This window comes from Canis lupus, chromosome 20, assembly GCF_048164855.1.
Source record: "Canis lupus baileyi chromosome 20, mCanLup2.hap1, whole genome shotgun sequence".
NCBI lineage: Eukaryota > Metazoa > Chordata > Mammalia > Carnivora > Canidae > Canis > Canis lupus.
The window spans coordinates 1,991,358-2,005,715 of record NC_132857.1 but is presented as its reverse complement, the minus strand read 5'-3'; the positions used below and the strand labels follow the sequence as shown (position 1 = coordinate 2,005,715).

Genomic DNA, 14,358 nt, shown 5'->3' with positions numbered 1-14,358 from the left:
TAAAGAGTATTTAAACATAAATCAGCCATTTGAAGTAATGGTGGGATTTTCATCAGGACTTGAAATTTCAACTAAGATAAAATGTAAGTCTGAAAACAAAGGATTCATTCAAGCCAGCTGGCTCTCACCATATCTCTGCAGGAGGAGCTTCCCTATGGCCTGCCTCAAGTCTGGACACCAAGTTTGGGCTCCTCCAGAGCCCAGCTGTCAGCAGTGGGCAGGTGTGCCATCTCCGCAGGAGAACCTGCTTCTGAGGCCACACCAAGGTGGCCTGCTAGCTGCCAGCCAGCCTGGGAGCAAGACCTCGGCCAGTTCTTGGGTGTGCAGTCTGCACCTAGCTTGAGCTCTACTCTCAGCTGTCAGTTAATAGGATGGTTTTTGTCCGGACTTCCAGAACATGCCCCTGATTTTGGAAATGGGCTTGGGAACAGAGATAGCCTCTTCTTCTGGGCGGGCACCTGACATCTTACGTAGAGGAGAAGGAGGGAAGCAGGCAGAGTTAGCAGCATCCCTTTGTTCCAGGATAGCCTGGAGTCTGTGCTGAGCATTAGGTCTCTGTTTATAGTGTCACCACGGGAAAGGGGCCTGTGATGTCTGAAAGAAAGTCTGGACTTTTCTGCATGCATGCATGCATGCATGCAGTTACCAGTAGCAGTCAAGGGACTCTGAAGCTTTTGCTTACAGTGACTTGAAGGAATTTTTTTCTTGAAAACTTCAGGATAGTAAGCATTCCATTCAAATTTTTAATGTTTTCTTTTTACTTTTCTTATGTGGCAGGGACACTGTTTCTGTTAACAAAGATCATCAGCTACCAATTACAGTAAGCCTTCAAGATAGGTAATGATAGTTGATTCTTTCATTGTGCCTGGACTTAATGAAGAGTATAAAACTCTCCATGTAACATTTGATGAATTCCTAAATCTGATGGTTGTTTTTTTGGATTTAAAATGATCACTTGGGGGGATCCCTGGGTGGCTCAGCGGTTTAGCGCCACCTTCAGTCCAGGCGGTGACCCTGGGGCCCTGGGATCGAGTCCTGCGTCGGGCTCCCTGCATGGAGCCTGCTTCTCCCTCTGCCTGTGTCTCTGCCCTTCTCTCTCTGTGTCTGTCATGAATAAATAAAATCTTTTAAATAAAATTATCATTTGGAAGTTGTATCGGTTTGGAAGATAGTTTTAGAATTCTGCTGTTTTGAAAATTTGGTTTTAAATTTGTAAAAAGATATCTTTGAACAAAAGACAGTAATATGACAAGAGTTATGCTTGGATAATCTGGTTGACAGCTGAATTGGTTATTTCCATGTATTTTGCCATTATTAAATCTGCTTAAAAATATGAAAGAAAGAAAACAACAAAGAACTTTTTTATGTCTAAATAAAATTTCATATATATATGTTTTTTTAAAGTTTATTTTCAGTAATCTGTACACCCAACGTGGGGCTCCAGCTCATGACCCTGAGGTCAGGAGTCGCATGCTTTTCTGACTGAGCCAGTCCAGGTACCCAGGTAGAATTCCATATTTTGTAGTCAACATGAAAAATATGTAGGTAAGGTCTCAATGATTTGCAGATTGAGAAAGTTTAAGAGGTGATAGATTCAAAGCATTAAGGGCCATCACTCCTAATTTTCTTACAGAAACTAACACAGGAGAAGGGACATCACGGCAGGTAGACTACTGCTTTATTTTTGAAGGATTTGAACTAAATTGTGCTGCTGTGGAAGGAACCCTGGACTGAGTGTCAGGACCTGGGATTCAACTTGACTTTGCCATTATCTACAGGATACTTGGACCATTCTGACCCTCAGTTTCCTTATCTGTAAAATGGGGAAGGGGTGTGCAGATCTAGATTGTAAACTCTATTGCGGCTTCACATTCCTTAGATATTTCCTTGGAAGTGAGAGGCAGAGGGAGAAGCTTCTCAATAGGCCTCTTTTCTTGGGAAATAAATTTTACTTTCATGCTCATTTTAAACAGTTAAGTGAACTGCTTAAGCAGATTTCTTTGGGGACCCTCCTGAGCTTGCCTTAGCAGAACCCAGGCTCACTGAGCACTGGGCTGTGGAGTTGCTGCTCTGGGTGCCATGGTGTTGTGGTGTCCCCAGCACCCAGAGCAGTGCCCGGCTCAGGATAGAAGTGGCGCAAATATCTGTTGACTGTATAAACCAACTGGTATTTCTGGAGCTCTTGCAATGTGTCATGTGTGGAATACAGTGCAGGGAAAGGCCCCCTCCCTGCCCTCAAGGAGGTTCTAATCTATTTGTGAAGACAAGCTGTAAAGGCACCTACCTACCTTTAAATTGTTTTACAAGACGTGTGTTGTGAAGTCCTGTGTGATTCCTTGCCAGATGACTGATTCAGACAGTAATTGCTGAGGAGTTCAGATCGAGAGGGGAGTGGAAGGGGGCTGCCAGGGGAGGATTCACAAAAGACTTTTCAGGCTCTGTTCCTGGAAGAACTGAGGTGCTGCTGGCAGGAATGGTGAATCCTCAGGGAAGCCTGGCTTTACAGGAGGAACAAAGACTTCGTGTTGAGTTTAGACCTCCTTGGGAAGAGAGCAGCCTCGGAACACCTCCGTTTCAAGCGTGGAGCGTGGATGTCAGCAGTAACGCTGAGTTTTGAGAAGTTTCTGTTTCTGCCTTGACACAGTGCTCCTGCCGGGAACCTGGCCACAAGTGAATGATACGTGTCAGACAAGAAACAAACAACACGATTCGTTGGGTCACCTGAACTTATTAAAATTCCAAGGGACATGTGTTATTTAAGATTTCTTTATGTCTGTTTTGAGCTAAATAATTCATTTTGGCAAGCAGTTCGTTTACAGCAGAGAGGGAGCATGTTCTGGTGGGAGGGAGAATAAAAGAGCCTTTGATTCCCTTGCTGCTGCGTTCCGTGGGCTGTGCTGCCTTGGGCTAGTGGCTTATTTTGGGCCTTGGAGGCCGTCTTAGCCCAGCTGCATGCGCGCCAGGAACCTCGGGGTCCGTTGAACCCCTCTGCTGGTGGAGGCTTCCTCTCATCTCACATTCCTCAGATTAACATGGGGGCTAATTTCCACCAACTTCGAGCTTCCATCTGAGTTTGCCATTTGAACTTTGGCTTGAAGTCGCGATATTTCTGTGACTCCCTTTATCTCCGGCTGTGGACTTGAGTACAGGAAACTTATCAAGTCACAGGTCTCTTTATTGTCCCCTCTTTGGCTACAAGCACAAGTAAAATTAGCCTCCTTTTCTTCTGTAGATAACTCCTGGGGAAAAGTGGTTCTTTGTACCGTGGATTTCCACATCCATTAAATAAGTAGCCTCTTCCGCGGCCAAGTAGGCGGCTGGGGAGGCCTGAGCGGTGGCGGGCGGTGGGCCTGTGGAGCGCCTGGGAGCAGCCGCCGGGCCCTGCGCCGGTCAGGCTTGGGCGTGTAAGCACCTTAACTCTGAAATGCAAGAGAGATGCTCTTCTGTTTTCCGCTGTTTTCCGCCGTCCTCCGCTTCACAGGCGCAAAGCTGTCCTAACCGAAGAGAATAATTCTCATTACGGCTTCTGACCCTCTCCCTGCCTGCTTTGTGAAGAACAGTTCACGCTGTGCACTGGGTGCGTGCTTGGCTGTTATCTCTGTTACATTAGCTCTTGAGGCGTTCTGATTACAGCTTGTGGCTGCCAAGCCCCGTCCTGCAGTATTATCTGGAACAAAAATTTTCCATGTGGTTGTTTTTAGCAGAGCTGCTATATGTAAACTGCACGTGAAGGTGTAAGTTGCAAAGAGATAGAGCTTCTAGAAGGGAAAATGTGAGTTATCTTAAATTCTTTCTACCTTTTAATTGTTCTTTCTATGTATTTCAGAAATTTTTATCATATTTCTGAACTGAGTTTTATTTTCATAGACTGGAACGAATGCCAAATTCCATGAGTTTTTCTTATAGTGGTATTTCTTTTTTCTCTCAACTTTTTACTTTGAATTCATACTTGGCCTAAATAATTCCCTATGTGTTCAAAAAGAAAAAAAAATGTCCTAAAAGGAAAAAAACAAATGGCTACATTGTTCCATGAATTAAAAACAATATACGGAGAGCCCAAATATTTCTTTTCAGTGTAAAAATCTTAGGTCATTTTTTTTTAAAGGAAGAAAAATATTAAACTTTGCTTTAACTATCCTGTTCATTGTTTTTCTTTTCCCTTCTTTATTTTTCTTTGACTAGTGTAGTTTAAATTTTTTTTGAAAACAGTTTTATACATTCTTTAAGAATACCACACGTGGAAAAAGAAAACATTACATTTCAAGAGAAAAGTCAGAGGAGGGCATCTATCCTGTGGTGTGAAAAGGGAAAAATGTCAGTTGACCTCACAGCTTTGTACATTACTTTCCTGTTGCTTGGTTGAGTTGGATATTTGTTATTTGCCTACAGATATTTTTCGCTGTTATACATGAAATAAGCAGATAAATAGAATTTTAGTCAAGGTTTGCTTTTGTGTAATAAGGACATAGGACATTAGCTATCAAGAGAACGTTAAGAACGCCATCTGTTCTTGTTTTTATTTTTGTTTTGTTTTTAGTTTATTTATTTTTAGTAGTTTCCAAACCCAGTGTGAAGCTCGAACTCATAACCTGGAGATCAAGAGTTGCATGCTCTGCTGACTAACCCCGCCGGGCACCCCTTTATTTTTTGTTTCTAATGCATCCATCAGTTGGCCAGTTGCTATAACATTTTGCTTGCTGACTTTTTTTTTTTAAGTGGGAGAGAGGCAAAAGCACTGTTTGTCTCGTGGATCTCTGTCTACCCCTCTTGCTCTTTTCTCTTTGTTTTCATTTCTTTCTCTGTAATGTAAGCCTAGCCACAGGTATCACAGACTTTTTGTGTCAGAATCCTGACACACGCGTTCTTTCTTTTTTTTTTTTTTTTTTTTAATTTTTATTTATTTATGATAGTCACACAGAGAGAGAGGATGGGAGAGAGAGAGAGAGAGGCAGAGACACAGGCAGAGGGAGAAGCAGGCTCCATGCACCGGGAGCCCGACGTGGGATTCGATCCCAGGTTTCCAGGATCGCGCCCTGGGCCAAAGGCAGGCGCTAAACCGCTGCGCCACCCAGGGATCCCCACACGCGTTCTTTCATCTTTTCTCTGGAAGGGGGCAGTTATTTCTGTCCCTGTAATGTGGCAATCAAGGTCCAGAATAATACTGTTCCACCCAGCATGTAGATTGTTTTCCTCTCTTGAAATTCAGTTTTTAGTTACTCCTGTATTGGGAAATGTGGTCAGGCCACTTTCCGAGCAGCAGAACTCCTCCCTGAGATGACTACCTGATTAAAGAATTAAGTACCTGGTGTGCTTTCTCAATCCCAGTCCACCACACGTTCCCATTAGTGCTGTGGCCACAGTCATGGACGTGCTTCTGGCTGGAGGGATGACCCGTCGATTAGCGGCAGAGAAGTTTTAACCTTCCACTCTTGAAAGGGGAACACTTGGTAAAATGCTGCCTCCAGTGTTTTGAATTCCAGTGGCGTTAGGTAGAACTTGAAGAGGGATGATCACCTCAGTCGGTGGAGGAGGTATTATTTGAGCCCCCTTCCCTCTGGCAAAGTCAGGATTGACCCCGAAGTGGTTTTGGGAGTATTAGGATTTTATAAGTTCTCCCTGACAGTTCCAGGTTTAGATGTTTGAGGTGTTGAGAAAAGGTAAAAGGAAGTACTGAACTAGTAAGAATGCAAAGTATTTAGGAAGGTAATTTGATCCTAGTGATGCTGTTACATAAAACCAAAGCCTTCTGAGTAATCTTCACTAGGTATATAGGTCATTTATCTCCGAAGAACAGGGTGCAAAATTAAACTGGTGCTATTGAACAGTATCCCCTTTCTTCTTTTCCTTCACTTCAAGTAAATAGTCAAAAAAGGAAAAGCAAGCCTAATATGTTTTTATATTTAATATATTTTTTCTAGATGATTTTCATAATGACCCACAGTATACACAGTAGGAGGTATATACACATGATCTCTTTACAAAGAAAATTACGGCTTTAATGATCATTCTTTGGCATTTGTAATAGGACATTAATTTCCAGAGGACAAAGATGGCTTTTATTCTCGGCGTCTAAAGGTACTGTGTGATACCGTGCATGATCTCTCGAACAACATGACCAGATAATTATAGAATTTTAAGCCTAGAATTATAAGTCACGTAGTTCAGTGTTTTTTGGCGCTTCTAACCCATTTTTTTTTTCACGTGTTGTTTGGAGGCCTTTGGCTTTTTATCCTGTTTTTCTTTCTATGATTTGCATTCCCAAAATAATTGCTCTATTGAGTATCTTTTCCAATTACACAAATATCCTTCTTTCCTTGTCAAGAATCCAACCTCCTTGTTTTACAGGGAGTGAGAATTAGCTCCTGGAATACTAATTGATTTGTCCCAGGTCGTACACACTGACCAGCTGTTCTGAGAGCCAGATCTTCTTACTCCTTGGGTCAGATACTTCAGGTGACTGAGGGGATGCCTGCTGTGAACAGGTACTGTCAAGAACTGAGAAGAGGACCAAGAGGGCACTGCCTCCATCTTTTGGGAGTTTATATGCTACAGAGGATGCACTTAGTACTGGAAATTATATTTTAACCAGTGATGTTTGAGGTAAGACTCTAGAAGAATTTAGTAGAAGGAGGTGAATTCATGGACTCTGCGAAGGCTTAATGAAAGTGTTTAGTTTTCTCACCGGTACCTTAAATAGTGGATTCCGTTTTCAAAGCCAGACTCTTTGTATTCTCCTTTCCTAGCCCGACTCTTTTTTTTTTTTTGGTAGGCTCCACACCTAATGTGGAGCTTGAACTCACAACCCTGAGATCAAGAGTAGCATGCTCTCCTGACTGAGCCAGCCAGGCACCCCCAGCCAGAAGACCCTTGAGTGGGTTTTGTGCGCTCTGCTGCCTCCACCTGCCATGCATTTCATAATGCAGGAGAGCCTGCGTCCCTTCCCACTACCCTTACCTAACACTTCCCTCTGAGGTCCCCAGTGACCTCCTGGCCGCCAGATCTAACAGAACTAGATTTGAACTTTTTAGGTCTTCCTTTTCATGGCGCTCCTGACTACAGTGATGGACAGATGACCGGTCCTTCTTTTCAGAATCTTCTTTCCTATGCTTTTCTGATACCGGCTCTGGTCTCTCCTTATGTGTGGGAGTTCTTCAGCATTCTGGGGCCAGCCCTGGATGACCTCTTCTCTCGTCGCAGGCCGTTAGTGGCTCTTCATCCTTCGTGAGTTCATGAACCCCTTTGAAAATTTGATAAAAGGTCTGGGCTCTCACTTTCTGCAGAATTCTTACAAACTTACCCACAACTGTTAAAGATAACCTTGCATGTTTTCTAACCTTTAAAGCTCATCTCTGGATCTTACATGGCCCTGAATTATACACTGATGGTTCCAGGGTGTTATCTCAGTCCGCAGGTCTGACTGCTTAGATTCAGAACTAATTAGATTCCCCACAGCAGCCCAGACTCTGCGCATCCACAGCCGACCTTCTCACCCTCTCCCTGTACCGGGTCCTCTCATTGTTCCCTCAGTCATTCAGTCGCTACACCAAGCCCTTGTCCTGTGGCTGGAGCCAGAGGATTCTGTGTTGTTCCTCCCTCGTTCTTCATACTCAGTGACAAATCCTGTCGTTTTACCTCCCAAATATCTCTTGAGGGGCGCCTGGGTGGCTCAGTTGGTTAAGCGCCTGACTCTTGATTTCTGTTCAGGTCATGATTTCAGGGTCATGAGATCGAGCCCCGGTGTGGGGCTCTGCACTGGGCATGAAGCCAGCCTCAGTTCTCACCCCGTTCCTGGCCTTCCTTCCCGCTGCCCACCCCCGCTGCGTGCTCCTGCATGATCTTTCTTAAAAAAAACCAAACCACAAATACCTCTTGAGTTGATCGATTGATCGTACTACCTAAGATGCCTCTGCCTTTCTTCTGGATTGCTGCAGGAGCCAGTGGCCTCGCTCCTTCCATTTCTCCACTCCCCCTGCTGTCTTCATTAAAGCAGCCAGAATGGCCTTTGGAAACACAGGTCTGCGCACATCGCTCCCCAGTTTGTAGCTGCTCTGCAGCAGTTCCTTTGCCCTTCGGGATGCCCAGACCTCTTCTCTCAGCTTGCCAGGCCCTTGTGATGGGGGCCCGCCCCTGTGTGTGCCTCCCATTGTCCTTGTTGCTGCCTCTCACTTGGGCCCTGGGTTTCAGCTGTGCTGACCGTCCACAGTCCAGTCTGGCCGTGTGGTCTGTCCCTCTGGCCTTTGCCCGTGCTCTGCTCTTCAGGAGTTTTTGGTCCTCCCGTCTGCCTTCACAACCAGGCTAACTTCTGCTTGTTCTCTGCCCCCGAAGCCTCCCAGCACTCTCACACGTCCACAGAGTGGGCTGCCAGCCTCTGTTTTAGCCTTTCTTTATGCTCTTCCATTTGCGAACCACGGCGCCCGTCACCCCTGATCATACATGCTTGTTTTAATTGCTTACTGCTCCTTCACGTGGCAGGGCCATACGGGAACTTTTGTGAACTTTAGGTACTTTTGCTTTCATGGGCTCCCCTTCCTCTACCAAAAAAAAAGAATAAAAATTATATTTTGCAACTGTGTCAGTATAAAGATGAATATGTTCCAAGTCGGTGTCATTATTATTATAGCCATTTTTATCCTAATTTTAAAAGAAATTAATATAAAAACACTTTTTATGGGCTCCTAAAAGTCTCATGGGCCCTCGCATAGTGCCCCCATGGCTGATAGATAAGTTGGCTCTGTTAAATAAAAAATACTTTGGGCCTACTCAGTTATTTTATTATATGTCTCTTTTGTAATGGCTTAGCTAGTTTTTTGTTTTTTGGGTTTTTTTTTTTTTTTTTTTTTTTAGATTTTCATTTATTTGAGGGAAAGAGAGCGAGAGTGAGGGAGAGGGAGAGAGGAAGAGAGGGAGAGAGAAAGGGAGAGGGAGGAAGCACAAGTGTGGGGCAGGGGGAGGGAGAGGCAGACACCGCTGGGCAGGGAGCCTGCTGCAGAGCTAAATTCTCAGGACCCAGGGATCATGCCCTGAGCTGAAGGCAGACCCTTAACTGACTGACCACCTTGGCACCCCCTTGGATAGCTTATTAAAACAATATTAAGGGCCCCTGGGTGGGTTGGCAGCAGTAGAGCATCTGCCTTTGGCTCAGATCATGACCCTGGGGTCCTGGGATCGAGTCCTGCATCCATTCCCCGCAGGGAGCCTGCTTCTCCTTCTGCCTGTGTCTCGGCCTTTCTCTGTCTCTGTCATGAATACATTTTAAAAAATCTTTAAGAAAGTATAAAGATTTTTATATTTTAGCCCCTGGTAATAGAAAATTTTATGGAAAAATAGAGTGATATACTTAAAAGGAGTATATTATATATATATATTTAAAAGCAGGACTTGTGAGGTCTTTTTATGACTTCAGAAATATGTTGTATGAGCTATTTTATTAATACAAACTTTTCTTCATGATGGTTCTGTATGCTACAGTGGTTTTTAGTGGGAGTGGGGAGGTGATTTTGCTCCCATAGGGGACATTTGAGAATGTCTGAGAACATTTTTAGTTGTCACAGCTGGGGGTACTCCTGGCTGCTAATCAGTGGAGGCAGGGGTGCTGCTAAACATTCTACATTGCACAGTATGGCCCTTACAACAGAGAATTACCTCTGCCCAGTATATCAGTAGTGCTGAAGTTGAGAAACCTTGATGTAAAGAAATTCTTCATGAAGCTTAGTTTTTACGTGTGTATTATTTGGTTTATTTCCCTGTGTCTGTTAAAAGCTAAACTGTTCACCCCTGAACAACTCAGATTTGAGCATGAATCCACTTAGATGTGGACTTTTTTCAATAAAATATTGGAAAATGTTTTGGAGATTTGCAACCATTTGAAAAACTACAGACCAGGCGGCAGAGGGTGGGGGTGGTGGTGGAGGAGGGGGTCTTAGGGGGCTCAGTCTGTTAAGATCTGACTTTAGATTTTGGCTTAGGTCATGATCTCAGGGTTAGGGAATTGAGTCAGGCTCTGTGTTGGGCATGGAACCAGCTTGAGATTCTCTTCTCCCTCTCCCTCTCCCTCTGCCCCTTCCCCCCTAAAAAAAGTGATAAAGAGAAAGAAAAACTCACAGAGGAACCAAGTAGCCTAGAATACCAAAAAAATTTTTTAAAAGATACTATTGTAAGAATACAGAATATAATACATACCAGACACGTGTTAACTGCTTTATTGGTAAGGCTTCTGGTCAGCAGGAGGCTTTTAGTAGTTAACGTTTTGGGGGAGTCAGAAGTTATATGCAGGATTTTCAATTGCATGGGGGGTTGGCACCCTTAACTGCTGTGTTCAAGGATGAGCTGTATTTCAGGTGTGGGATTGTGTTGTCCGACTGGAAGCAAACATTATTATTCTTTTTTTTTTTTTTTACCTCAGTAAGGCTGAGAATAGTCATTGAGGTGGCTGAGCTTATAGACACTAGAGGTTGGTGCTGCAGAACTCTTCCACTGGGGTTTATCTGATAGACAAAATCTCTCTGAAAGGGTCTGTCATTTAAATCATTACCCAAATACTCATTATTGCCCTAGCTAATCCTAACCAGAGTACAACCAGTTGTTGTCTGGGTGGGGAGGGGGATGTTGAGTCGTTTTTCATGATTTTTATTACTTCTTGGCTTGAATATCACCATTCATTGTTCACAAGCCGCCCAGCTTGTTTACTCTTTATAAATTACATGTAATCAGCCCTCTTGCAGGTCTGGCTACTGTAATTGGTAGTAGCCACGGAGCAGGGCTGACGAGTCCACATTTGTGCTGATGTCTCATATTCAGCTCATGTTCCGCTCTCCGTGCTTTCTCCCTTGCCTCTTCCTTCTGTTTTTTAAAAGGAAGGTAGTGAGGGAATTGCCACCATGCTCTCTTCTCAGAGGCTCTGATGGTGCTTGTTTATAGTTTGGTTCAGTCCCTGTGTCTTTTGGGAAGAATCCATCCAGGGTTAGAGGCAGGGGGCCTCAGACTTCTTCCCTGTGCATTATAGTCACCTGGGTAACTGCTAAAGTGCAGATTCTTGAGCCCTACCCATTTCTGATATTTAGTAAATTTAGGTAGAAGTCCAGAATATTTTTTACTTCAAATCCTTTATGATTCTGATGTAAGTGGTTCTTAAATTATACTTGGGGAAATCCTCAGTTAGGAATGGAGAGAAAAAGGGAGAGGAAAGAAAATCCAGTAGAAGCCCATGTGTATGAAGAGTGGGATAGGAAGACAGGAACCAAAACTCAGAAAGTAGCATTAGCTTCTCTACTGTGAGATAAGGGAAGTATGCCGTGTTGCTGTGTGCTCTGTTTTCTAGCAGTGATTTAGATTAAACTGTCCCATAAAAAGGACACACTTAGAGGAAGACAAAAGTGAAACAGAATTTTTAGAAAGGTTAGAATGTGAGAAAGTGCCTAACTGAGCCCGCTGAGAAGACCTTATTAAATCAGGGAAGGTATTATGTAACTATTGATTTTAAAAAAGATTGTGCATTCTTGAATTAAGCATTTATGAATGACTTAAAGAGGTGAGATGAAGAAGGATTTGCTCTTTGCCGGAACTTCTGGTTATTCTGGTTATTGGATCTGAAAGCATGTTATTCAGATTTGGTCCTGATTTCCTAGAATAGTTCAGATTTCAAACATTCTTTCCCATTGTCTTTATTATTTATATCTGGTTCACCCTAATTTTGGCTAGTTGAGATGTGAGCACCAAAGCAGTTGTACTTGACTAAAGAAGTTCTCTTGTTTTTCAGTCTGTGTTTAATGTACTCTACTCTTTAAACCTAAACTCTGATTTTAAAGTCCATTTTATTTATTTTAAATATTTTAATAAATTTATTAGACAGGGAGCACAAGCAGGGGGAGCAACAGGAAGCTCTGTGCTGAGCGGTAAGCCTAATGCAGGGCTCCATCCCAGGACCCTCGGATCATGACCAAAGTGGAAGCCAGGTGCTTGGCCAGCTATGCCCTCGAAGGCGCCCCTTAACGTCCATTTTAGAGAAAGAGCAGAGAGATGGACAATACAGACTGTATTTAAAAAACTGATCAAGAAGTAGACTCGATGGGAGTGACTATTTAACTAGCAGAGGAATGAAGTAAACCACTTACTTTATTTCCAATTGCCTGCTGAACTCCATTTCTAGAAAGCTGTCTCTGATTTTTTGGCATTTTAGTTCTTTAGGGGAACTTCATGAATCCGTTTAGTTACAATGCAGAAAGCTCTTGACATCCCCCAAAGTAAAAGGATTTTGGAGAGTTACTTACAAAATGATGGCTCTCAGCTTTTGTTAAATCATCGTTTACCTTGCTCCAACCTTGTCTTTGTTCCCGTGTTCGTTTTCCCATGCTGGAAATCCAGATCGTACCGTAGAGCTTCTCACCAGTGTGGTGTTGACGGGCTTGCTAATCTGTCCCTCCCTTCTTCAGTCCCTTCATGCTCTCTCCCTTCTCCATTGATTGGCCTAGGAACCCTTCAGCCTCTCTCTACTCAGCCCAGCTACTCGCAAGATCTTAGAGAATCTCCACATCTGCTTCGTAAGTGTCGAGTATCATTACTGTTATTATATGAAGTGCCCGCCACACCCTCTCCTTGCACTGTGAGCCCAGGTAGGTTTGCTTAGTAGATCACTGGGCTCCTGAAGTGAGTAGAAGGGCTGGTGAAGGGTGTGCTGGCGACCCAGAGCCGGCTTCTGGCCTCTGCACCGCCGGACAGGCGAGACTCCTGGGCGCTGCTCCCTACAGAGAACCCACGGCCAGGCCAGGCCAGGCCGCCACTTGCTCTCCTCATTCCAGGTGACCTTATTTCCTCACTTCCCTGTGCTTTCTAAACCGTATACTTGGTAAACCTCTTTTCTGATAAGTCTCTTAATATTTCTAATTATTTTTTCAGGTTTTCTTCCTACAATTTATTCCAATCCCATATGTTGTTTAACGTAGTGATAGATGTTTCCAGTGAATATTTATATTTGTTGAAAACAGAGATGAATGCTCTTAGGGAAAACCATAACTTGAAGTACTGCTACAAGTGCAGCCTAAAAAATATATATATAGCTTATACATTATCAGTGGGAGTATTTTTTTTACCTTAAAATTTTCTGGTTTAGGTTTAACTTGGAAAATAAGTTATAAAATCTTAGGCAAGCAGATATATTGCCACTTGTATAAGTTACTAAAGGGAAGTATTTCTTTAGTAATTACATATGATTTACCTCTAAAGTTAATATACGTAGTTAGCCTTATAATAGTTTTACATTTACTTATATTTGAATAAAAAAGTGTATAAATTGACTTAAAATTTTAGTAAGTTGGTGCTTTATGTTTTTTAATACTCAGACATATTTGAATGTTTAATATCTCCCTACTGATTTTAATGAGTCTTGAGCAGTTATTGATACTCTTTTCTGGTAGATTCTGTGTATATTAAATTTTGAGGAAATTGGTTTTTATTGCTGAGTTGGAGAAATACTATATGTTAAGAAACCCGCATTTTTACTAAGGGAAATTTAATTGAACATGGATATTGAAATATTTTCAATCTTTCAAAAAAGGTCCTAGTCTTAAAAACATTCATGTACGTTTTCAAATAGAATCTCTTGAGTTTCTAAGCCATATGTTTCCAAAGCAGAATATATTCTTATAACTTTGAGGTTTTTATTGAAAACCTTAGGGAAAAGAAAATGACTCAAGAAAGATAAAGGCCAGGTTTTCTTAAAGTAATGAAAGGGGGGAAAAACCAAATTTCTAGTACTCTTCCTATTCCTAATGAGAAAAATGAGGTCCAGGCAGTTGGACCTAGGAAGTACCCTAAGTACAAGGCCAGCTGGTTTCAGCAGGCATACATAGACACGAGCCCAAGCTCTGACCCAGCTTGGTACCATCCTAATCTGCCCCCTACCCCACATGGGCACAAGCTCTGGCCCAGCCTAGTACCATCCCAATCTGCCCCTCACCCCACATGGGCACAAGCTGTGACCCAGCCTAGTACCATCCCAGTCTGACCCCCTCCCCATATGAGCACAAGCTCTGACGCAGCCTAGTACCATCCCAGTCTGACCCCCACCCCACATGGGCACAAACTCTGGCCCAGCCTAGTACCATCCCAGTCTGCCCCCCTCCCCACATGAGCACAAGCTCTGACCCAGCCTAGTACCATCCCAGTCTGCCCCCCACCCGACATGAGCACAAGCTCTGACCCAGCCTAGTACCATCCCAATCTGCCCCCCACCCCATATGGGCACAAGCTCTGACCCAGCCTAGTACCATCCCAATCTGTGCTCCCCCCCCCCCCACCCCCCGCCCATCTTCAGTAGTTTGGTATGATTTCTGACATTCTGACAGCTGGACACTAAGAACATTT

General features: G+C 43.4%; 1 protein-coding gene across 8 annotated transcripts in view; it reads left to right on the top strand.

Annotated features, from left to right (window-relative positions):
- GAB1 (GRB2 associated binding protein 1) overlaps positions 1 to 14,358 on the top strand; it is a 115,404-nt gene that overhangs the window by 4,282 nt on the left and 96,764 nt on the right. The window contains exon 1 of one of the 8 annotated variants that reach the window (XM_072788242.1): positions 3,640 to 3,772. The exons of 5 other annotated variants lie outside the window; for them this stretch is intronic. The gene's annotated coding sequence lies outside the window, so the exon portion shown is untranslated. Of the gene's footprint in view, positions 1 to 3,639; positions 3,773 to 14,358 lie in introns of those variants that run through there. 2 more of the 8 variants (XM_072788243.1, XM_072788244.1) reach the window with 2 other exon arrangements.